Source organism: Hemicordylus capensis, chromosome 14, assembly GCF_027244095.1.
Source record: "Hemicordylus capensis ecotype Gifberg chromosome 14, rHemCap1.1.pri, whole genome shotgun sequence".
In the NCBI taxonomy this organism is placed as follows: Eukaryota; Metazoa; Chordata; class Lepidosauria; order Squamata; family Cordylidae; genus Hemicordylus; species Hemicordylus capensis.
In genome coordinates, this window is record NC_069670.1 from 19332147 (window position 1) to 19357771 (window position 25625).

Here is a 25625-nt window from a genome sequence, read left to right on the forward strand (position 1 = left end):
TCATGTCCCCGAGGGGGAAGGAGCATGGGGGAGGAGAGCTGGTCTTGTGGCAGCAAGCATGAATTGCTGCCTTTGCTAAGCAGGGTCCGCCCTGGCTTGCATCCGAATGGGAGACAACATGCAAGATATTCCCTTTAGGGGGTGGGGCCAGTGTTCCCTCTCACAGGGATTTTCCCAGATGTTCTGTACAACTCCCAGAATCCCCAGCCAAAGGCCACTGCAGCTGGGCGTGCTGGGAGTTGTACTCAACCACATCTGGGAATCCCTGTGAGAGGATGGGAAGGCCCCCTGCCGGCTTGCATGCAGAAGGTTCCCAGTTCCCTCCCCGGCAGCATCTCCAAGATAGGCCTGAGAGAGACTCCTGCCTGCAAGCTTGGAGAAGCCGCTGCCAGTCTGTGCAGACAATGCTGAGCTAGGTGGCCCAAAGGTCTGACTCAGTATACAGCAGCTTCCTATGCTCCTATGTTCCCAGCCCACTACAGCCCCTTCCACAGACACCTGCCTTGTGCCTCTGGATGTCTCCTAGCTGTGGCTGTATCGCAGTGATTGCCGCTATTTATTTATTTTTAAAGGGGCCACTCTGCCAACAACAACAGCCTTCAGGTTATGAGCCAGTTCCCACTCCGCACAGGACTGCACTTTCCTCAGTGCCGGGAGGGCCCTTTGAGCGAGATGGAGGAGCCCCCTCTGATGAGCTCTAGGAGGAAAGCCCCGGGAAGGACTACACTTCCCAGCATTCTGTGCACGCCTTCCAAGATGGCGCCGGGGCTCAAGAGGGCTCCGTTTCACTTAAAGGAGCCCAGCCTGGGCAAAGCACAGCCCGGCACAGCGGGAAGGGTCACCTCCGCATGTGCAGAACACACGGAGGCACGACGCTTCTCAATCCCAGTGGCAGGGGAGCCACAGCAGGAGAGAGGGCCGGCCTTCTCCTCTTGCCTGCCGGCTTCTCAGGGGCATCTGGTGGGCCACTGTGAGAAACCGGAAGCTGGCCAGATGGGCCTTCTTGGGCCTGATCCAGCAGGGCTGTTCTGATGTAACACTGGCCGAAGCTCCCCCAAAGCCCAGCAAACAATTCGTCAAAGAGCCACATTTATGGTTGATGGGGGCTGCCACTGGCCCCCGGGGCCTTACAGTGAACAACACTGCTGCATTGTGTGTTTGTTTTTCGACAAACAAACCCAAATTCCACAACACAAAGAGCTGAGTCCTGCAGGGGATAAACGACGACAGTCTGTCCAGTTTCTCTCTATTTTTGTGCCATTTATTCTGACGGTCATGGGGGCAGAGCGGGGGGGGGGGGGAGAAAAGCATGGCGTGAGGCTGTGGACTCTCACTCTACAAACCCTATTCCACCTCCTGCTGGCATTCCCACACCAAGCATAAGGACTAGTTGCTTGTTTTTTTTAAAAAAAGAGAGAGACGGACAAGAACGGGGAAACAATGGAAAGATCCACACCAAAATCCCACACTTGCAATCGTGGGAGGCACCCAAAGCTCTCGCTGGGCAGCAAAGTAAAGCAATTCACTCGATTTTCCGACGAAATGGAAGGCTAAAAGGTTAAGCCTGAACTGGTGACATCTCGAACCACGTTTAGCGGCAGTTCAGGGATGCAAGGCCGTGGCCGGAAAAACTGGCAAAACTAGCTGCGGTTTCATGGCATTCCTTGAAGCCTGTTTACCCCCAAGGAGTTAATGCTTTTCGATCTCCCATCCGGCATGCTTTTAAACAACTTGGGAAAAGGGCTTGCTCAGAAGGGTGTGACAGCAGGCCCCCTCGGCTCAAAAAGACAAACTCCACTATGCAAGTGAGAGGCAAAACAACTCAAGGTTCACATGCCTAGCGGGGCTGTGTCCATTTCACCATTTGCACCCAGCAACCAGTTGAGGAATAGCCCCACCATTCAAGGTCCTCGGAAGATTCGCTTTCGCTGCTTCAAAGGAACAGGCTCCTAGCCCCTGTGATGGCAGAGGTTAAAGCTATCGTCAGTTGAGGTTTGCCTCAGGAAAGGCAATGTGTGAATCTTGTAAAAAACAAAACAAGTAGACAAGTAGGACGTAGGAGGCTGCCTTCTGCTGAGGCAGATCCTTGGGCCATCTAGCTCAGGACTGTCTACCCAGACTGGCAGCAGCTTCTCCAAGGTTGCCGGCAGGAGTCTCCCTCAGCCCTATCTTGGAGATGTTGCCAGGGAGGGAACTTGGGACCTTCTGCAGGCAAGCAGGCAGATCTTCTTCCCAGAGTGGCTCCATCCCCTAAGGGGACTATCTTCCAGTGTTCACATGTCTCTCATTCAAATGCAAACCAGGGCAGACCCTGCTTAGCAAAGGGGACAATCCATGCTTGCTACCACAAGACCAGCTATCCTCCATAGATGCCAGGGAAAGAACTTGAAACCTTCTGCATTAAGATGTTATTTTATTCGCTTTTATGTAAAGCTCATTTTTATGTAAAGCTTTTGTACTTTGTGTTTTGCTGGTCGAATGACCGTAACAATAAAGATTTGATTTGATTATTTTTTATTTTACGTATTTTATATGTTCTTCCCAGAACGGCCCCATCCCCAAAGGGGAATATCTTACAGTGCTCACACATGTAGTCTCCCATTCAAATGCAAACCAGGGCAGACCCTGCTTAGCAAAGGCAACAATTTCCAGTGGCCAGGACTCTGGATGCAAATCAGAATTCCTTGCCCTTGTGTACGACTAAAGTTACACAAAATAAGCCCCAAACATGTATGCTTTCCTTGGTGCGGAATCTATCCTGGGGAGAAGTCAGTTTCTTTAGTACTCCACCTAACTGGGACAAATCAACTGTTTTGCCCCAAAGTTTATCGTCTTGGCAACTGGAGATGAGCAAGCGTTAAGAACATAACGAGAGCCCTGCTGGATCACACAAGACAATTCATCTAATCCAGCATCCTGCCTCCGGTAGCTGACAACTGGGTAACTCAGGGAAGTCCCCCAAGGAAAGTGTCAAGGCAACAGAGACGGATGTTTGGGGGCGGCATGCAAAATTTTGTAATAAAATAAATTAATAAAACTGTCCTCTCCAACTACAGCTGCTCATACTGCCTCTGAACGTGGAGGTTATAGCCACTGACAGATCTATCCTTCTCCAAGGATTTGCCCAATTCTTTTTTAAAGCCACCCAAGACAGTGGCGATCACCACATCAGGTGGTTTGGAGTTCCGTAAGTTAATTAAGCATCGCCTGCCTTTCCCCCTTGGAAAGCTGACTTTTGCTTGAGCCGGAAATATTTGGCGGGGGGGGGGGAGTGAGTCCCACCCCACCATTCCCCCCAAACCTTACCCAGAACACCTGTGGCTTCTGAGCCTTTCCCAGAGCATTCTCTGACTGTGGAGGATAAGCCGCTAAATTGCAAAGTGAAACAAATCCTCAGAAAGCCAACAACATTTACAGTACTAATCCCGAGCCGTGTGCCAAGCGAGACAATGCAACTGAACACTGCAGTTGTCCTGTGCCTGCTCAGGGACTGAACGCCGCCTCTTCAGAAACGAAAACAGACATCCTCAAGAGACTTAACACACCTTCAGGCTCTTCCCCACAAAGCCACATTCCGAGACAATTGATGCTGAACCCTCTGTATGGGGCTTTGCACGATGGAACTCCGGCAGGCCTCTGCCCCGAGGGGCTTACAATCTAGAATTTGACACCGGGAGACAAGAAGAGGGAAATGGAGGCAGAAGCAAACAGGGGAACGATATGCATGCATCTCAGGAGACACACACGGAAAACTGCCCTACACACAGTGAAAACCTGAATCATCTTGCATCCATCCTTTTAAATTCAATGGCACCTCCACTTCCTATAGCCTTCCACTCCAGACGATGTCCCCCAGGCCTTGAAAATGACACCCAATGCAAAACAAAGTTCTGTTTAAAACGATCAAGTCAAAATAGTCAAACCCCTCCGACCCTGGGAGGGCACAGCAGGAGGCCAGGAAGCAAACCTTCCGAGGCAGGGCTGGTCCGGGGTCAGTGGAAGAAGCGAGCCCAAGACTTCAAGGAGGAACCGAACGCCGCGCGGCTTTATTCCTGCCGATCAGAAGAGAGAGGAAAAAGAGTGCCCAGCCACCAGCAATCTTTTCCTCCAAAAGGCGCATGACGACTTGCACGAAAACCACAGCGTGTGACCCTGGACTGTCAGGAATTCTCCAAAGTTCAACGCCTCTGCGGCTGTGATGCAAGGCCTGAAGTATGCGCGCCAGGAAGGGGAACGACAACAAACTGAAAGGATCCATCAGAGACGGAGGATGCTGTTTTGACGGGATCCTCGTGCATACTGGAGTGCGGGGGGGGGGAGGAGAACAGACTTGGCTAGGGAGGCCACCACCAATTAAATTGTGTGCCTGCACACACCCATCATTGTCTGGCTTTGAACAGGCTAAAGTTGATTCACAATGTCACACTATGGAGACAGCTTTCGCCCGAGCCAGGCTGCTGGCCCACCTGCCAACACTGACTGGCAGCAGCTCTCCAAGGTTTCGGGGGTGGGGGGAGGAGTATTTCTGCCCGGAGAGACTGCCTGGGATTGAGCCTGAGGCAAAGCAGACGCTCTACCGCTGAGTGATGCCCCCGCCCCAAAGAGAATTCGCACAGCCCGTGTGGTGTAATGGTTAGAGTGTTCGACTAGGACCGGGGAGACCCGAGTTCAAATCCCCCTTCAGCCGTGGAACTCACTGGGTGACTCGGGGCCAGTCACGTCTCTCTCAGCCTAACCGACCTCACAGGGTTGTTGGGAGGCGAAACATACGCATGTACACCGCTATGGGCTCCTTGGAGGAAAAGCGGGATAGAAGTGCTAATAATAATGTATAGAAAGCGTTTTAAGAAGCGTCAAGGCACATTTAAGGTAAATAGAAAAAGATGCCCTTGACCAAGTCGGAGCATCGGCCCTTCTAACCCTCGTCCGGCACCTTACACAGTATCGAGAGCAGGGCTGCTCCACTTTTGCCCTCCTGCCGATGCGGGCCCACAACTCCCATAATCCCTGACTAATGGCCACTGTGGCTGGGGATGCACACTTTCCTGAATACGCCAGGAGATATTTACTTACTTTATTTGGATCCTGCTTGCCCTCCAACAAGCCCAGACTAGAGTGGTGCATATGGGTATGTTTTCCTCCGCAACCACCCTGTGAGATAGGTTAGGCTGCAAGAGAAGTGCCTGGCCCAGAGTCACTCAGTGAGTTTCCTGGCCGAACGCAGATTTGAACTCGAGTCTCCCCAGCTCTTGTCTAACACTCTAGCCACTGCACCACACCATCCCTCACTGATGCACACACATTGCTCCATCATGGTCCAAAACAACACCGACCACAACAGGGCATGAGTCCCGTATGGGTGCCATCAGAGGCTGGAACTCATAACCAAACTCAGATTAACGTACTGCAGCCATTGGGTTATAAATAGTTTCCTTTAGGTCAGGACTTTGAGATGCTTTGTCATCTTGAGAGCAGGAGAAAGAAATGCACGCAGCAGAATAGCTAGCTCCCAGGGACAAGTAGTCCCTAAGGGTTAATGGCCTGAACCTTCTCACTTGGTGAGGCACAGAGATGGGTCCTTGAGCCCATTCTTCAGGAGTGGTAAACTAAGGCAGTTGTAAAGCACTGCACCTCAAGTCGGAAGCAGGACCAAGGAAGGCGGGGGAGAACTGGTCATGTGGTAGCAAGCATGATTTGTCCCCTTTGCTAAGCAGGGTCTGCCTTGGTCTGTATTTGAATGGGAGACTGCATATGTGAGCACTGGAAGACGGGGCCGCTCTGAGAAGAGCACCTGCCTGCTTGCATGCAGAAGGCTCCAAGTTCCCTCCCTGGCGTCTGCAGAAAGGGCTGAGAGACTCCTGCCTGGAGCCTTGGAGAAGCCGCTGCCAGTCTGTGTAGACAATCGTGGGCTAGATGGACCAAGGGTCTGACTCAGGATATAGTGGTTTCCTAATTCCCAAGTGAGATTTTTATCTCTATATAATATAATATCGTTACATTACATATACCTAAGTACCATTTTATGCTTTTTATCCTCTATTTGAAGCTGCTTGTTGTTTATATAGTTTGCAGTGCTACTGGTCTTGGACGGTAATGAAGTCATCCATTTATATCTCAAGGCAGGGAATCCTTGCCCAGGATCACAACATTTTTACCCCTCTTCAGGGCAGAATCAACTCCCAGAGACTTCTCCAGTTCTGCTTTTTAGCTTGGTTTGTACCAGTAAAAAAATTAATCCACCAAATATCAAGAAAAAACAACAGTCAGAAACGCACAATCCAAGGAAGTTAAATCAATCAACCATTAACACCCTGGTAAAATCAAGCATTAACACCCTGGTAAAAGGTGGGATCCTGGCCAGGGATCTGACTGCATCCAGCAAGGGGGCCTTCCTAGGCAGAGATTCTAGAAGGCTGGCCCCACCACAGAAAAGGCCCTGCAGCTTGTTGAACCCTTCAGTCAGTAATGGGATGAGGAGCACAGCTCTAGACTTTCCACAATGCATACAAAAAGGAGTACGTGCAGGAGACGGCAGTCAATCAGATGCCTAGATCTAGATCAGGCATCTCCAAACTGCGGCCCTCCAGATGTTGCTGAACTACAACTCCCAGCATCCCTAGACACAATTTTTTGTGGCTGGGTATACTGGAAGTTGTAGTTCAGCAACGTCTGGCGGGCCACAGTTTGGGGATGCCTGATCTAGATCTTTAACAAATAAGAACCAGCATCTTGAACTGAGCCGGGAAACATTACTAGGGTGCAGTGTTCTCTCCGAGGTGTGCACATGTTCACGTTTGTTGATGTCCGCTCAGTTCATTTCAGATCCCGCTCAGGTAGACTCAGGAAGGCCTCATTCATGCAGGTGTGCACACACTGCCTTGACACTGCCGCCCAGAACAAAACTCATTACGCACAGAACATTGCCAGGGGGATATTGTGGTAGCCACACATCCCAATCAACACTCTGGATACAACACAGGCTAAGTCAGAAGAGCCCTCTCTGCTGGGCTAGTTTTCTACCCGCAGGGTTATCCCTGCCGACTGAGCAAAGAGACACCTTTTAAAGTGGCGATTCGCTTATATTTAGCAGTGGGAGAGCAACTGGCCCTATCCAACCCCAGCACAGCAGCCTTCCAGTGGCTGTTGCTGGTGTCTGCCTGATGTTTCTTCTTTAGATTGTGAGCCCTTTGGGGGACAGGGGGCTACCTTATTTATCTTTCTATGTAAACCGCTTTGAGAACCTTGGTTGAAGAGCTGCATATAAATATCCTATCCATCGTAGTAATAGGGTTTAAGAATGGGATGGGAGAATACAGGGTCGTTGTCAGGGACTGGTGCAGTCAGGCAGCTGCCGAAGGCCCTCGGAAGAGTCCACGGCGGGTCCACAAAACCACCTCCACCCCCCTAGCCTTCAAGTGGTATTGGGGAAGCCCACCCTGAGGCCCATCCAAGTAGGAGAGGACCCATGCTGGACTATTTGCTGAAGGCCTCCTGGAGACGGCCCTGAAGGAATCTTTCAAAGACCAAGACGACGACATCCGGCATCTACAGCAGCTCAGCTCCAACCCTGCGGCAGATGCCAGACGACAACTCCCACCATTCCTGACCCTGGGCATGATGGCAGGGAATGATGGGAGTTGTAGTGCAACAACAGCTGGAAGGCCAAAGCTGTGCAGCCCTGATCTACGGCCCGGAGTGGTGCGACCTACTCGACCACCCGTGCAGATCCAGCCTGCGAGGACGAGGGTCCACAGGGGCCAGCCACTTATCACCCACAGACCCGGGAAGCCAATGAGCTCACAACGCCGCTTCCAGACTGAGACAGAACTTCCAGACAGCGGTCAGATTTATTCATTTTTTAGAGCATCTGGAGGAATGCTGGCATTTCAAAACTAAAGCAGACACACAGCTCAGGTTCGTCAAGAACCTCGTGCTAATGTGGCTTAAGAACTGCTTCCAGGCACGCAAGATGCGAACGTTTTTGTCCATCGGCTGAGAAGGGGAATTGGACTGGATTTTAAGGTGCTGATATGCCCCAGGTGACTTGCATAATTCAAGCAGGAACAGAGGAGGCTGCCTCATACTGAGTCAGACCCTTGGGCCATCTCGCTCAGTATTGTCTACTCAGACTGGCAGCGGCTTCTCCAAGGTGGCAGGCAGGAGTCTCTCTCCGCCCTGTCTTGGCGATGCTGCCAGGGAGGGGACTTGGAACCTTCTGCATGCAGGTGATCTTCCCCATCGCCTGAGGGGAATGTCTTCCAGTGCTCATGCATGTAGTCTCCCATCCAAATGCAAACCAGGGTGGGCTCTGCTTAGCAAAGGGGACAACTCATGCTTGCTGCCACAAGGCCAGCTGGTGGGCGAGTAACTCTTTTGTGGGTCTATCTTCAAGGCAGAAAATAGATAGAGGCTATACGATAAGCACAGAAGAGGAAAAGGAAATGATGGAGCCAGGGTGCCTCCTAATACAGATCAGCCTAATTATTAAGACAAACCTTGAGTTTGATTAACTGAGAGTTATCCCCCCCACCCGGCATTGATCCTCAACCCCGCTGGGGGCACTTGTAAGCCCTTGCACGGTCCTCGTGGCTACCCTCCTTGCTTCAGCTGACCAAGTGACTTCCCCGGCCCCTCTTCGGAGATTTCGCACGCAATCTGGGAGACACCCCGCTGTCTGCCCTTCTCCAGCCTCAGAAGAACCTGTTGAGTTTCAGGAAGCCACCATGCTCCTTGCCGCTCTGTGGGTCAGCACAGCAGGGATGAGCTCCCAGGATCCCCACCCAGCTCTGAGCAGGTGCACACACAGGGATGATTGGCTTAAGATCTGTCCCGGAAGGGGGATTGTGGCCCAATGCCGCCTACTTTAAAGAAAGCTTCGTCCAATTTCTCGCATCGGTATAAAGACTGGATTTCCATCTTACCCAGCAAGGGCTTCAGCCAAGAGAGTTAGAAACCCTGCATACACAGAGCTGACTCAAGCCTCGGAATAACCAGATGCGGGTGGTTACACAGACAGGGATGTTGCCTCGTGTCCTGCTGGGTGGGCTTCCTGGAGGGTCCCTGTTGGAAAGCAGAACCTGGATTTGTTGGATCATAGGTCTCACCCAGCAAGGAGGATCATATGCCCTTGATTAGCCATGATAATTAGGAATGGAACTTCCATGTACAGAAGCAGCATACCTGTGTCCCAGATGCTGGGGACAAATACCAGGGGGATGACAGTCGCTTATCATAACAGCTACCTGCTATTTTTCACCAGCACATTTTATGCATATGCACGTTGAACCCGACAATTATTTTACTACATTTTCGTTTCATTACGTGTCAGAGTAATGAAAGCATGGGGTGCCGGGTGCGAGGATGCCGGCACGTGCAACTCCAGCTGCAGATCGCCCAAAAAAGCAAAATACTCATACCTATGATTCTGCCCAAGTCTGTATGTGTCTACATGATTCATGGAGCACATTGTATGACATCATGGCAGGGTGGAGAGCGGAAGAGACACGACTGAAGGCTTCTTCTCTTTCCACCCCCTGCTCGCCTCCTTCGCTGCAGCTTCGTCTGCTCGTCAGCCTCAGACGAATGACACAACAGGAGTCAGTTTTTTCCAAAACAGTCCAGACTTGAGAAACGTGCGCCGTTTCGTTTCAGCGGAGGGGCAGGAGGCACAGCACAAGACAGCAAGCAGAAGCCAGTGGAGGAAGACCCTGGAGACCGAAGGGCAAAACGATCCAGCAGAGAACAGGCTTGGCATTGGAGGGCAGCATCCAGCCCAGGCAAAAAGGCACCCCCTTAGTTAGGAGGTTTTGTCTTCTGGGGGTGGGGAGGGGGGTTGCAGCATTTAGAGAGGCCTGCCGGGTCAAACTAACCTCAGACACGCTTCACAGTGGCTGGTCAAGAACAGAACCCAAGATGGCAGCCCTCCCTTATTCGGCCCCAACACTGGATATTCAGAGATAGACTGCGTCTGGACACAGAAGCTCCATTTAGCTATAGTGGCAAAAAGCAGTTGATAAGATCCATCCCCTTAGGACCATAGGAAGCTGCCTTATACTGGGTCCGACCAGGAGTTCATCTAGCTCATTCGTGCCTACGCCAGGCCTGCTCAATTTTGCCCCCTTCCCTGCTGTTTTTGGACTACAACTCCCATCATCCCCAGCCACAGTGGCCCATAGCTGGGGGTTATGGGAGTTGTAGGCCAACATCTGCAGGAGGGCTGATGTTGAGCAGGCTTAGACAATGCTGACCGGCAGCAGGCTCTCCAAGGGTTCAGGCAGGAATCTTGCCCAGCCCTACCCCGAGAGGCTGGCAGGGACCTTCTGCATGGAGAGCAGGTGCTCTGGTTATGGGGCTGTCGTTCAGGGGCAGAGGCCCTGCTCTGCCTGCAGGAGGTCCCAGGTTCAGTCCCTGGAAGCTCCAGGTAGCACTGGGAGAGACTCCTGCCTGAACCAGGGAGCAGAGCTGGCCTTGTGGCAGCAAGCAGGAAGTCTCCCCTTTGCTAAGCAGGGTCTGCCCTGGTTTGCATTTGAATGGGAGACGACACTCGTGAGCACTGGGAGATCTCCCCCTGAGGGGCCGCCCTGGGAAGAGCACCTGCCTGTTTGCATACAGAAGGTTCCAAGTTCCTGGCAGCATCTCCATGCTAGGCCTGAGAGAGACTCCGGCCTGCAGCCTTGGAGAAGCCGCTGCCAGTCTGGGTAGGCAATCCTGAGCTAGATGGACCAAGGGTCTGACTCAGTATGTGGCAGCTGCCTATGTTCTTAACCCTTGGAGAGCGGCTGCCAGTCTGTGCAGACAGGACTGAGCTGGAGGGACCAAGGACCTGACTCGGTACAAGGCAGCTTCTGTGAGCCAGCTGTGCCTCATTGTGAAGTTAGCAGTGTGCTTCACAGCCCCTATAACATATCCGTGCCCAGCTCCCTCGCAAAGCCACCACACCACGCACACCCAGTTGGGACTTAAAATCCAGTCTGAACATGGGCACCCACAAACATTTCCCAAGCAGCCAATATTTCAACGCCATATTATTTAATAGCCCCTTCCCCATTTGCCTATGGCAAGAAAGGAAAGCATCAAGGCAACCCAACAAGGGAGCCTTCATGAGCTGGACCCCCCAAAAACCCCACCAAACACCCAGCTCAAAGGACTTAACAGGTGTGGGCAGGTGGGTTTGTCACAACGCTGGTGGGGCGCAGGGCACGCCATGCACTTCTCGTGGGCTAGACTGCAAAGCTGGCTAACAGCCAAGTGAGCCACCGGAGGGCAGCTGGGGCTGCATTGGACACCCTTTGCTTTCTCTCCGGGCTGAGAAGGAAAGTCGTGGCCGGCCCGCATTCCTGGGCCTTGAGTCAAGGAGAGTGGAGGAGGCTACCTTGGAGGAGGAGGAGGGGACTCCAGGCACCAACTTCTTCCACGCTGGAGGCCAGAGAGTTGCTTCTCCACTCCGGCGAGAGAGTCTTTAAAAATACATCCCAGGTGGGGTCGGTGGCGGGGGGGGGAGAGGAGAAAGAGAGCAATTCTGAAGCCTGCAGTTGCAAATCTGTGATCTTGCCTCCGAAAATCAGCTGAGGCTGGAGCTGGGGAGACGGCTGGAGAGACCTCAATTCAAACCCCCACCCAGCTATGGAGCTCTCCGAGTGATCCGGGGCCACTCGCTCACTCAGCGTGACCTACCGCTGCCCAGGGGTGAAGAAATGTTGCCTCAGCTGATCAGCCAGACAAATTGTTTTACTTGTCAGATGGTTCCTCGAGCTAGGTTGGTACATTACTCATCAGGACTTCTCCCCGCCACCTCCACTCTCCAGGCATCACTTTTCACTCATCGCAGACTAGTAAACTAGTGGATTTCCTCAGCCCTTAGATGGCCTTGAAGGAGATTAGAAACATCCGTGGAGGGGGGAAAAAGGAGGAGGAGAGGTCTAACAACAGCTATTATTAGTCGCGATGGGTGAACAGAACCTCCATGTGCAGAGGCAGTCTATCAGTTACTGGGGAGCAGCCGTGGGAGAAGGAGCTTGCCTTTGGACCCGGATCACCTGGGTGGCTACTACTGGAAGTAGGATGCTGGAAGAGACCAAACTTTAAGCCTTTCTTATACGGGCTGAGGCGGTCTGGATCACCCAAGCCCGCCCACCGCCACGGCTTCGCCCTCTTGCCAGAGTCCGGGTCCAAGCTGCACGGACCACGGCAAAAGGGCAGGGCAGGGCTGCAGAAATCCACGAGCGCCGAGTGAAAAGTGATGCCTGATGAGTGGGGGGAAAAGTCCAGAGGGTGAGCAATACATCCACACTGGTGGGCCACTGTGCGAAACAGGATGCTGGACTAGATGGGCTTTGGGCCTGATCCGGCAGGGCTGTTCTTATGTTTATGTACTGCTTGGCCAATTAACCTTTTTGCCTGGCGGATAAGCAGAGCCAACCGTTCTTTACCCCGTGTAGGGGTAGAGGGCATGTATAAGAAGAGGGGAGAGCATGGCACGGGGCGTCCTACTCTACTGGCCTGGTCCCCCCCCACACACAGACAGAGCAAGAGCAAAAGGGAGGCGGAGGAGAGGGACAGAGCGGACCCAAACTCTCCACAGTCTCACAAGAATGGGCAGGAAAGGCCAAGGGGCCTCTGCTAAATAACTACTATTGTTTTCGACACAAGCCCTAGACAATAGTACCTCTAAATGAATAGACGGCAATGCAAGACATCATCCTGGGGCGGAAGGCACGGGCTGGTTCAGAAGAAAAGCCCAAGGACCGCCTGCCACCGTAAGAAACCTGCTTAAAGAAGAGACGCCAGGAAGGGCGCTCCCTCTGCCCACCTCTGCCAGCCCACAGCAGCCAACCAAGCAGTTGAACCTCGTCAATTACAGTTCAACAAAAATGCATTGTGAGAGCGACCTCGGGTTTTTAAATATCAGTTTATTTGGGGATTCATAAGCCACATTCGCTGCCAATCACAGCCCAAAGCAGCGTGCAAATCAAAACAAAAACCTACCCAAAACAAGCAATACTAATGCATCAATTACACCTTAACAAGTTGTCAGGGTCCACACACACACACACACCCCAACTAATTCAAAGCAATGGAGCCAGCGGGAAATGCCTTCGGAAAAGGCCAAGGTTTTACTTGGCGACAGGAGACCAGGGGAGAAGGGGCCCTGCAAACTCCACAAGGGAGGGCATTCGTGATCGTGAACACCCTCGCCGAGGAGGCCTGGCTCCGTGCCCTCGCTCCCATAAGCCAGGGCCAGAGCCTGCCCCACGGATTCGAGGGAATGGGAGAGTACATACAAAAAGCAGACCCTTCCCCAGCAGTGCTCCCTCTAATAGGTAGGGACTCCCAGACGTTGTTGACTACAACTCCCAGAACCCCCAGTTGCAAAGGCTTTTGCTTGGGGACTCTGGGAGTTGTAGTCAATAACATCTGGGAATCCCTGTTAGAGGGGACGCTGCTCCCAAGGTCCACAGGCCACCAAAGGGTTAAAGGACGATGCTGGCACTGAGTCAGGCCTGGAAGACCCAAGTGCGAGGCACCACTTGCACCTTGCTCTTTCCAGAAGTTGGGCCCCAGCTTCAGAACACTCAGACCGAGTCAGTCCCTCAAGCCATCCAGCTCAGTACTGCCCACACTGACTGGCAGCGGCCGGCCAGATGTTCCAGGCAGGAATTTCTCCCAGCCCTACCTGCAGATGCTGACATGGATCAAACCTTCTGCATGCAAAATAGAAGCTCAACCACTGATCTACGGCCCTGTCCCTCGCATTCTGCAACAGTCGCATTGGATGCTGCAAGGTTTCTCAACTCTGCGTCCCCGGAAGATGTTGGACTACAACTCCCATCATCCCCCACCACACTGGGCAGGGGATAATGGGAGTTGTAGTCCGACGTCTTCCGTCTGGGGAGCCGGCTTTGAGAACCCCTGGCAGACTGAATTCCACAAGAGCCAGACCTCCAGGAGTACCCTCAGAGGCAGTCCCACAAGCAGCGCACTGCTAGTGCAAACAGCATTGGGTCCCTGGAGCCTTGAAAACCCAGAAAAACCAACTGGGGACAAGGGAGGGACCAGTGCCAAATAGTGGGACCACGTGATCCTGGTTGTTTTGCACCAGCTACGGGTTTCTGTCCAGGCTGAAGTCAAGGTGCCAGCTGTTAGCTTTACTGATTATATCATCATCATCATCATCATCATCATCAAGAAGATTTCTATCTCACTTTTCAATGAGAAGAAGTTTTCAAAGCTGCTGCTTCTCGCCACAAGATACCAGCACAGATGCCACATGCAAGCCATGGCTAGCAGGCACGGATGAAGACGAATATGAGAAATATTCTATATGCTGCTTTTCAACAGGAAGTGCCCAAAGTGGTTTACACCTATATAAATGAATGAATGAATGAATGAATGAATGAATGAATAAAAACGGCTCCCTGTCCCCAGAGGGCTCACAAGCTAAAAAAAGAAACATAAAGAGAGACATCAGCAGCAGCCACTGGAGGAATGCTGTGCTGGGGATGGAGAGGGCCAGTTGCTCTCCTCCTGCTCAATGAAGAGAATCTCCACTTTTAAAAGGCGCCTCTTTGCCCACGGACATACTACTGAACCCAAACACACACGCTGCCAGTTCCTGGACAGTTTAAACCCGTGTCCCTGCCCTGCAGCCGTGCCCCACTATTTCCTCGTTGGCATTTACAAAACCGCACCTCGAATGAAGACTAAACATTTTCTCTGCAGGGGGAGGTGCAAGAGGGCCAGCGGCATGGGATGCCAAAGGAGCCCCGCCATAGGCCAGCTCTCGCTCTCGGCTGCACAACAGGGATGTGCACGCAACCAGTGGGGGCCAGTTCAAAGGGTGGGGGGAGATAACTTTAAGGGTAAGGGAAGGTACACTCTCCCTGCCCCTACAAATTCCCCCCACCGGTGCTCTCTGTAAAGCCAGTCTGGGGTGGGGGGTGGCAGCATACCTCACTGCCGCCCCGTCCTCTCCTCGGACCGGAAGTGACCGGACGTTACCTGCGTGCGCATGTCGGGGGCCTGCACATGCACGCTGTACCCGGGCATGCACGTGACATGCGTGCCGACACACCAACGTGCGCATGCATGCGGGTTCCTTCCAGTCCGAGAGGACAGGGCAGCAGGGAGGTACACTGCCAGCCTTCTGGACCAGTTTTACAGAGAGCGCCAGTGGGGGAAATGCGTGCGGGGCGGGGGGATGAGCCCTCCCCTGCCCTTAAAGTTATCCCCCCACACACCCCACCGCCTTTGAACCGACCAAACCGCCGGGTGGTCGAGCTTGTCCGGAGGCCCGTAAAAGGGCCTTTGAACACATTCGTGCACATCCCTACCGCACAATCAGCGCCATACAGCTCTCAAACCCCTGGTGTTTATTCTCTCTCTCGGACTGCGGTGCTGAGTTGATAACAACTTCCTCCCGCTTCTCCAAAAAACCTCATCGGTGGAGGCGGCGTTCGAAACATGCCTCTCTCGCTGCATGGTGCCTTGGGCACCACATCAACCTCACAGACGCTTCTGAAGAAACACACACAGTCAAGGTTCACAGCAACTCACCAGCGTCTGCCGGCCAGTCCCCGCTCAGACATGGCTTCAGTGTCTTTTCCCAAGCTCTAAATACTGGATGCATCGATATACTGAAGGGGTGAAAAAGATGACTGAGTGGCGGGGGGCGGGGTGCCAAAACGTCAAGTCTGGCAGGACTGGGTCCTGGTCAGGAGGCTTGGGAGGACTAAGGCGGATATTTGGGACAAGCTGGAAGGATCGGGGACAAAAATGGAGGAACCGGGTGGTCAAAAGCAAGAATCGATGGAGAAAGATGCAGGCAAGCAAGCTGCCTGGGTGGTTGTGATAGGCAGGCAAGAGTCGGGGGCCAAGAACGCCTCTCCCACAGGACCTTCAGTTCCAGTGTTCCCTCTAACAGGGATTCCCAGACGTTGTTGACTACAACTCCCAGAATCCCCAGCTGCAATGGCTTTTGCTTGGGGATTCTGAGAGTTGTAGTCAACAACATCTGGGAATCCCTGTTAGAGGGAACACTGTTCAGTGCTCCCACAAACATGGCTTGACCATAGAGCTGGTGGCGGATGGAGATCTAGAGAGGTCACAGACCAGTGGGAGAGCACATGCTTTCATGCAGAAGGACACAGGTTCCAATCTTCAGCATCTCCAGTTAGAAGAATGCCATTTAGCCAAGAAAGCACTTTGCTGGAGATCTACGAGAGCAGACTGGGCTAGAGGGACCAAAGATCTGATTCGGTGGTATTAATGGTATAATGGCAATCTCAGGCGCAGTATACAGCAACTTCCTATATTCGCATGGCCACGTTCAACTGGTTGCCAACTCACAGTGATGGTGCCCCATCAGTCTGCAGCTCTGGCCCTCTCACCACCCACGGACTGGCCAGCCTGCCAGCAGTCTCTTCCCACTTCCTTTTTAGGGGCTGCTAGGAAACTGGGGCCACAGCCGTCACTGGGGCCACAGCAACGACCACCTGAAATTGGGCTTTCTGAAGCCAAGGCTTTAGTGGCCAAACACTTCTCTGAGAACTGGCTTGCTTCTGGGAAGAGGGCTGGTCTTGTGGTAGCAAGCATGACTTGTCCCTTTAGCTAATCAGGGTCCACCCTGTTGCATATGAAAGGGAGACCAGAAGTGTGAGCACTATAAGAAATTCCGCTTAGAGGATGGAGCCGCTCTGAGTAGAGATCTAGGTTCCAAGTTCCCTCCCTGGCAGCATCTCCAAGATAGGGCTGAGAGAGGCTCCTGCCTGCAACCTTGGAGAAGCTGCTGCCAGTCTGGGTAGACAATACTGAGTGAGATGGACCTATGGTCTGACTCAGAATATGGCAGCTTCCTATGTTGCACTCCTCTGAGAACTGACTTGCTTCCACTTCTCTGAGAACTGGCTTGGGTGTGTTCTGTGTGGAGGAACAGGGCTTGGTCGTGGCAGGCATTTGCCTGCCCAAGGCACAGAAGTCTCACCGACCGAGCCTCAGAGATGACATCACTTAATATTAGACAAGTTCATTACAATCAGAGTCCACATATGCAATATTGCTGCAGGAGTCGAGGGCACCTATTCCTCAACAACCAGAGTTTTAAGGTCCATGTTCAGCACCCAGGGAAGCGGGGTTGGCTCTCTGCCATTGTGCAGAGCGAGGCCAGCTACCTCAGAAGGCAGATCTGGACTCCGACAGAGAATCTCCAGGACTATAGTATTATTATTATTATTACATTTATATCCCGCTCTTCCTCCAAAGAGCCCAGAGCGGTGTACTACATACTTGAGTTTCTCTTTCACAACAACCCTGTGATGTAGGTTAGACTGAGAGAAAAGTGACTGGCCCAGAGTCACCCAGCTAGTTTCATGGCTGAATGGGGATTTGAACTCGGGTCTCCCCGGTCCTAGTCCAGCACTCTAACCACTACACCACCAGGTTTGGGGCAGTCTACCACTGAACAGCAGGAGCTTGGGACAGTCAACTGACAAGGCTGCTGCTTTCAAGTCTTGCCTGCAGCCGCTTCGGAAAGCAGAATGCTGAATTACTAGGAAGTTCCTAGCTTGGCCATAGGCCTCCTCCAGCCTCAGAGGCAAGATGCCTCCAAATACTAGTTGCAGGGGAGCAACAGCAGGTGAGAGGGCATGCCTTCACCTCCTGTGGAAGGGCTTCTCAGACGCATCTGGTGGGCCACTAGGATGCTGGACTAGATGGGCCTTAGGCCTGATCCAGCAAGGCTGTTCTAGGTATTTTTGGTCTGACCCAACAGGACTCTGCTTAGCTTCTTACTAGCAAATGGTTACGTGTTTAACTGCTTGGGAGGGGAGAAGAGAGTGGGGAATATGGATTTTTCTGCTTTGGCTGCTACAGGATCTTTTGCAAAAGGTGCTGCAGCATCTTCTACGGCATCCATGTCAGCAAAACCTACCTGTGCAAATACTTCTCCTACATACGCCTGATCAGCTGTGGACATTTTTGTTAGTTGTCTAAAGTTCTTCTGGGTATATGCAGCCACTAGCCAAGCTGGAGACACAGAGGAGTTTGCAAGGGTCCCACAGCTTGTCCGGTGCCATGGGCTATAGCAGGGTTTCTTAACCTTGGGTGCCCAGATGCTGCTGGACTACAACTCCCATCATCCCCAGCCACAGCCTTTGTGGCCGGTGATGATGGGAGCTGTAGTCTGGCAATATCTGGGCACCCAAGACAGGGGGCACCCAACTGCAGGGGGCAAGATCTTCAGCATCCCTTCGACTAGTAGACTCAGTGCCCTATCTGCGCTTCTGAAAGAATGTGCCAGGAAGCCACAAGTGGCACGCGATGAACCAGCCAGGCTGGTTCAGACTTCTTCAGGCCCATCTTGTCCGTCACCCCGCTGGCCAGTGGCCCCCGAGTTGCCCCCAGGAAGCTCACAAGCCCTCGACAATTACCACTGCCCTGAACGGTGGTCACACAGACACAGACATATGACACCCATCCATCCATCCCACAAATGCACAAGCAAGGAAGGTCAGAAGTGCTCACGTGACCAGAAAACGTATTGTGTGAATTGGTACAAAGCCCCACATCTTCCCTGTGGTTTTCACTCGGGTCTTGAAGACAACACAGGAATGCAGAGTCAGAAATGACTTTTAGCAAGGACTAGTGGCCCAATCCCAACACACACCCACAGAAGGCAGGATCCCTCCTCATGGGTACCTTGAACCACCTGTTACAGCTCACCGCACTGCAGCGTGTCATAGGCAAAGGATGGAGGAGGACTCCTGATACCACACTGGGATGCCTCCAGAAAGGCCAAAATTATGGAATTGCCATTATTGGCAATTGGAATGGAATTGCTATTCTGGAAGAATGCCTCCAGAAAGGCCATTATTATGGCCACGAACATCAAGAAGCGCATTTCTGAAAATAGAGCAAAGTGATGAAGGAACACCCTGAAAAGCCTCCCAATATCCCTTCCAGTGCTCCAGAGGAGACTGCTCTACCACCACTAAAGAGGGATGCAGACCTACTCCTGTGCCCAGTAAGAATTAAGAAAAGATTTTTGGCCTGATGATCAGCTATGCAGTTTTGATACCTGACAGAGGAACCAAAGATCCATTCTGAAGGCAAACTATCTCCTGAGCAGGCCAGTTTCTCCTACAGGGAGGAAGAGTCTGTCATAGTACACTGGTCAACAGGAAGCTCCTGTGGGAGCAAGAGGCAGCACGGTGGTGATAAGAAAGGCCAAGCCCTGAAGAGTGGTCCAAGAATCAGCTGGACTAAAAGGAAAGGGCCAGAATCCACATATGCATTTCTAATAACCAGCCAAATCCTTGGCCGTGGTTTTCCTCTTCCAGATATAGCACTTTTCACAAAGCACTGTTTTTATGTTGCCTACATAACAAACATCCCTGGGAAGGTAGATCACTTAACCCCGTTTTGCTGACCGGAGGATGAGGGGACGTTATGCTGAAGGCTCCCTGGGAATACAGAGCTAGGAAGGGAAAACCCAGAGTACAGTCTCCCATGCTCTGGGATATGATCCCAACACAAGCCTGCCCAAACCCGACAGTCATCATCTGCAACTGGAGAGGGGGCTTCTTCAGCTGTGACGCTGCATATATAGGGACCTGGAGCCATCCTTTGTCTTTTTGGCACTGGGCTAAAGGCCTTCCAGCATGGCATCTCAGCAGGTTTTATGGATTCTGCTGTTTTTATCATCCTGTTGTACTCCCATCGGTTTTGCTGGTTTAAGATCGAGTTGTAGTTATAGTCAATATATTGTTTTTATTGTTTCTATGAACTGCCTTGGGTCATTTCTTCTTTTCGGCAACCTGAAAGGTACAGGCTTTAAGTAAATAAATGCCCCAAACTTGGCATTACAGTTGCTGCATCTTGCTAAGGGTGTTAACACCTCTATGTAGAACTTACTGAAGAGTAATAAAAACACCAGGCCAGTAACCCCTTACTAGGCGTGTGCAAAACTGGTTAACCTGCGAACTGAACTGGTTCGAGTGGTTCAAATGCGGACTGCTTCAAACTGATTCAAGCTGGTCAGTCGAACTGACCAGTTCGCATCAGCGCAGTTCGGTCCAAATTCAGACTGAACCATGCCAAACAGTCCATGCATCCCACTATCCCTTACACACACTCCCCGTCGTACCATTACTCTGTTAGTTACAGATACCAGGGGATGACACAGGCTCTCTGTCATCAGCAGCTCCTAACGTTTCTGTTTACTCTGCAATTTCCAAGTCAACAGGTTTGGCCAGGGATCATAAAAGCATCTGATGGGCATTCCCATTGCTTACAGTTACAGAACAGCTTGATAAATATTAACTTAACACTTGCATCGTGCCCCAAAAACAAGTGCAACGGCTTTTATCACACACCATTGTCAAGATGGAGACAAAAGGTATTGCAAAGCCAGAATACAGACCACCCCTTTCACTCCTACCCCCTTAACGTACAACACAGCCGCTAAAAATAATGCTGAAAGATCCAACTGAAGGCGTTCCCCAATTCCACCCCACAGTTATCATCACAGGCTGGCCTGAAAGTGAAAGTTTCAAGCAGCCAATTAAAACCACCAATTAAATCTTGCATCAAAGCTTAAGGCACACAGCAGATCTATGAAAGAAAAAGTTAACACAGCCCAGAGGGTGAGGATAAAAAGAAAAGAATGACAAAACACTACCATAATGTTGCTTGTCTCCTAAACCAAACCAAAGACAATTAGACATGGTCATAACTTTATCCACTAAAAAAAAGTGATTGGATGTTACCACAACTATGGTTATCCACTAAAAATGTTAGATGTTACCACAACTCTCCGTGTCCACTAGAGTCAGACATTTCCACAATGTTGCTGTCCACTAAAAAGATAAAATAAGACATTACCACAACTTTGCTGTCTGTTACAAAAAAATAAATAAATTACATATTGACACAACTTTGTCCACTAAAGGGGCGTGGTGCTTGACATTATCACACCTTTGTTTGCCCACTACAAAAAGCAATTAGATGTCAGCACAGCCTTGCTTGTCTGCTAATTAGATGTTACCAAAACACTGTCCACCAAAAAAAGAAAAGGGAAAAAAGTAGACATCACAACTTGGCTTGCCCACTAAAATAAGTGACTAGACCACAACTTTGCTTGCCCACTATTTGGACGTTACCCTAACTTTGTCCACTAAAGAACGAGGAAAAAACTGTTCTTTATCACAAATTTGTCCACTTAAAAATAAATATCATCATAACTGGACATCACCAAATAATAATATTTTTTTTTTTAATGACTTGTCAGCTACTCCACAAGAAATTGTTCTCTGGGCGACTCACAACACAGCATTAAAACACCAAGTGAAAACACATAAAATCAGCACACACACACAGTGTTTTGTACTGCACACACACATACACACACACAAAATGCAAGAACAGGATGCTGAACTAGATGAGCCTTAGGCCTGATCCAGCAGAACTGTTCTTGTGTTCTTAAAATACAGTGCAAAGCATTTGTCTGGTCAATGACTGAAATAAAGATTCCATCCCATTCCAGTACAAAGCAATTTTTAAACTTTTTAAAAGCCAGTTTTTTTAAAAAATCAAATTTAAAAGACCTGAGTGAAAAGAAAGTTCTTTACCTAAACAAATTATTATTATTATACATTGTTATAGTTAGTTATTATTAACGTTATTTCTTATAATTAAGAAAACAACAACAAACTTTACTTGTTAGCCGCCCCGTAACAAATTGTTCTCCGGAAGGCTCACATCACAACACTAAAACAATGAGTTAACGCACATGAAATCACATAACACACATCTCCCGACCACCACAAAAAAAACCCCCACAGGCACAAAAACATTTCTGAAGAACTTTTTGAAGTCAGTTTCAAAAATCAAGTTTAAAAATCAAATCTAAAGGGCCCGAGTGGAGAGAAAGGTCTTCGCCTAAACAACAATAACGCTAAACTTTAGCATGCTCACACAGTAAATACTAATACTAATAATAACAACACGAATACTGCCAATAATAAATTAATGAGAACAATAAGCTTTATTTGTCGTCATCCCAACTCTGCTGGCCCACGACAAAAGGGAGACCAGACGCGCGCCCCCCCACGCCCAGCCTCGCCTGCAACTCCCCCCCCAACCCAGCGGGGAGGACCCCCCACTCCCCCCCCACACTTTAGGGGGGGCTCCTTCGAAAGAGGGGGGAGCTGCGCTCCGGTCAAGGGGGCGCCCCCGGGAGGTGGGAGGGGCGGAGGGACTGTGGGGGAGGAAGGGGGCAGCTCTGGGGGGGAGGCTAGGGGGGGCGGCGGGGGCAAGGAGGGCGGCGGCGGACTCACCTCTTCTTGTAGGCCGCCTGGGGAGCCCCCGAGGGTCGCCCTCCGCCCGCGCCTTCACGGGCAGCCCGTCCGAGCGGCCCCAACCCGGGCTGGCAGCCGGGGGCCAGAGGGGCATCTCCGCCCCGGGCGACGGCTGGCGCTCCCCCTCACGCCTCCTCCGCGGCTGCTCGCGGACTCCCCTGCGCACAGGGCTCGTCGGCTTCCGTAGCGAGCGAGGCGAGAGCGCTCTCCGGGCAGGCGGGGGGGGGGGAGCAGGCAAGGAAGCGAGGAGGAGCAGCCGGAGGCATCCCACCCTCCGCCTCCTCCCCCTCTCCTCAGGATTGGTTGGCGAGGCAGCCCGGCCCGCCTTTGGCGCGAGCGGCAGGCGCAGCAGCCAGAGAAACGCTGCCGCTCGGCACCGCCCGGCAGCTCCTTCGCCGCTGAGGCTGCCAGTCAGGCTGAGGGCGCCTAGTCGGCCAATCGAGAGGAGGGAGGGCGGGGCTAGGGCTGGGGGTCGACTGGGAACCTTGCCCATGAGGCGCCAGAGCGCGGGAGGTGTTTGCGGAGCGCGGTGGGTTGTTGCTGAGGGTCGCTTTGCCAGCTTCCAGGGGGCAGACCTGCTAGACTTTTATTTCATTCCCACCAGCAAGATGTACTTCTGTCCTGAAAGCCATAATTCTTGGCTGCTGGCAAAGTATCTTGTTTCCCACCGGTTCTAGAAAGGCTTAGTTGTTCTAGAAAGGCTTAGTGGGTGTCACAAAATAGAGGAAAGAAAAAGAATACACTAAATTTGAAAAGAAAAGAAAAAATCACCATCTAGCTTCTGTGCTCTAGTACTGTATTCCCCCCAAAAATCAGCATCCAATTCCTATCCCCGAGTATTTTATTCCCAACCAACTTGGCAAAGGTTTATTTCTACTGATCTAAGGCGGTAATAAATATTTGATTTGATGATTTACTTCTGGGGAGGGACCACAATTCGTGGTTACTTGTATTTTATTTCCATCCACAATGTATATAAAGTTTATGAGACAAATATGCCAATAACCAAGAAAAGGGGGGAAAAACCTTTAAATTATAATTTCCCTAAACTCATTCTAATTCAATACATATATAGCAAGTTATCATAATAACAAACCAGATAAAATAATAAGTTTTAAAAGTAGCATGCAATTTATATTTGTTCACATCTTTAATGCCTCCAACCACCATATTAAAGAGGCGATGACCCCACAAATGGAGGCTTCTCATCCTGAAAGTTATTCTGTTGTCCTATAAGGAGACTGCTCTTCAACAAATTTTATCCTGATATACTCCTTTTCCAGCTTTTTAGTAGGTTAATCTTGACATGGTGACAACATTTCACACTTTTTCCAACCAATCATTGATCGTTGGACTTCACTGCCATTTCTGTTTCAACTGCAATGCAAATTCTTGCAACAGCAAGCAAATTGGTTCCGAGTTCCAAGTCCACTATTAAAACCACATAATGCTAATCTTCACTCTTTAGAACGAGAGTAGCCAGTACTGTCATATCTTTAATTTTCAATAGATTTTCTCCCCAAAACTGGACCATTAATGGACAATGCCAAGACATATGCTATAAGCCAGTCTCCTCCACCCTACATTTCTAGCATCAGTCACGGTTCAAATAACGGACGTCTTTTAATCTAGCTGGAGTCAAATACCACCTATACAAAGAACTTTCAAAAAGCTTTCTCTCAGTGCAACATTAATCATACTCCTAATGTTCTCCCAAACCAGCGGCATGGATCCCCAGGGGTGAAGAAATTTTGGCTCAGTTTATCAGCCAGACAAAATATTTTACTCATCAAGCTATGTTGGTACATTGCTCAACAGGACTTTTTTTTTCACTCGTCGGGCATCATTTTTCACTCGTCACAGACTAGTAGACTAGTGGATTTCTGCAGCCCTGAGGAGCAGCCCACCTGCCTGTCTCAGTCCTCCACTTGGCCTGAGGAGGAGTTAGCAGGGGAAGGCGTTCCTGAGGATAGTGGGAGGGAAACAATTTATTAATAAATAAACAAATGATGAGCCCATGGATGGGTACACCACTCTAGAACAGGGATTCTCAACTTGGGTCCCCAGATCTTACTGGACTTCAGCTCCCATAATCCCCAGCCCCAATGGCCTTTGCTTGGGGATTATGGGAGTTGAAGTCCAACAACATCTGGGGACCCAAGGTTGAGAACCCATGCACTAGAATGTCCCACCCTTGCCCAGAATGTTCTAGAATGGTCCACACTTGCCTAGAATGTTAATCTAGAATGTTCCACATTTGCCCAGAATGTTCTAGAATGTCCCACCAGTCTGACAAGCCAATCAGCTGCATTTTTATGCATTGGTTATGGAGGTTTCTATGGTTATGGTTGTCTCTATGGTTATTGACGAGGCAGTCTGTATGGTCATGGAGGTCTCTGGGGTTATGGAAGTCTCTATGGCTATGATTTTGGAGGTCTCTATGGTTATGGAGGAAGCGGTGTCTCTATGGCTAAGGTTTGCGCTGGGCGAGTAGCAGAGGCAGCAGTCTCTATGGTTATGGAGGAGGCGATCTCTGTGGTTATGGAGGTCTCTATGGTTATAGAGGAGGCAGTCTCTATGGTTAAAGTGTGCACTGGGCAAGTGGCAGAGGAGGCAATCTCTATGTTTATGGAGGTCTCTATGGTTATGGAGGAGGGGGTCTCTATGGTTATTAGAAGGCGGCAAAGTACTCACCGCCCAGCCGGCTCAGCACCTTGCGGGCATGTGTGCCATTCCCTCTGCTTGGGAGACTTTTCACGTGGCTGTTGCCATAGCTGTGAAATCGTAAAAGATGTTCCGTTCCCGGCAGCTTGTAGGAAGCGAGAGGCTGGAGGGAACAATGAGGCAGTGGGCCGAGCTCTGGCATGGAGGCCCCTTCAGGCCAAGGGACGGCGCGTCCCGTACAGCCCAAAGGCGGCCAAGTGCTTTGCATTCTCTCGGCCGTAGGCTGCCAGTGCTGACAGGCCAAGCATGCGGAGTATGCACAGGGTCAGCTTATGGTGTTTGCGTTCTCCTCCCGAAAGGCAGGGAGGCTGGCTCTCCTTCGAGGGGAAGAGGGTCTCCTGGAGGGCAGAGGCACACTACGCTGGCGTCTCCCGGCCCTCAAGCCAGCCTTTCCTTGCCAAAGCCGCTTTCCGAGTTCTTGCTTCGGCCCCCTCCATGATTCCAAGTGCAGTGGAGTAGCTAAGAAGGCTGGCAAGGAAACCCTCATGGGCAACGGGGCAGTCCAGACCACAGGCCAAAGTGGCACCACTGTATGGTTGGGACCATTGTGGG

The 25625-nt window shown here is 51.1% G+C and overlaps 1 protein-coding gene across 1 annotated transcript in view; it reads right to left on the reverse strand.

The window, feature by feature from the left end:
* Window positions 1-22627, reverse strand: part of OTUD7B (OTU deubiquitinase 7B) — a 55005-nt gene extending 32378 nt beyond the window's left edge. The window contains exon 1 of the mRNA XM_053278493.1: window positions 22329-22627. The gene's annotated coding sequence lies outside the window, so the exon portion shown is untranslated. The remainder of the gene's footprint in view (window positions 1-22328) is intronic.
* Window positions 22628-25625: the final 2998 nt, after the last annotated feature.